We start from the raw sequence: 486 nt of genomic DNA on the forward strand, positions 1-486 counted from the left end.
GCATGCAATTTCAAAAAAATCCTACGATCACGCAAGATCTATCTAGGAGATGCATAACAATGATAGGGGAAGAGTGTGTCCACGTACCCTCGTAGACCGAAAGCGGAAGCGTTAGTTAACGCGGTTGATGTAGTCGAACGTCTTCACGATCCAACTGATCCAGGTACCAAACGTACAACACCTCCGTGTTCAGCACACTTTCAGCTCGATGACGTCCCTTGAACTCTTGATCTAGTTGAGGGTCGAGGGAGAGCTCCGTCAGCACGACGGCGTGGTGACGATGTTGATGATGTGATCTGCGCAGAGCTTTGCCTAAGCACTATGACGCTATGACCGGAGGAGTAAACTGTGGAGGGGGCACCGCACACAGCTAAGACAACTATTGGTGTGCCTTTGGGGTGCCCCCTGCCCACGTATATAAAGGAGGGGGGAGAGAGGCCGGCGGCCAGGAGGGGCGCGCCATGGGAGGAGTCCTACTCGGACTCC

This window comes from Triticum aestivum, chromosome 1B (assembly GCF_018294505.1).
Source record: "Triticum aestivum cultivar Chinese Spring chromosome 1B, IWGSC CS RefSeq v2.1, whole genome shotgun sequence".
Taxonomy (NCBI): domain Eukaryota; kingdom Viridiplantae; phylum Streptophyta; class Magnoliopsida; order Poales; family Poaceae; genus Triticum; species Triticum aestivum.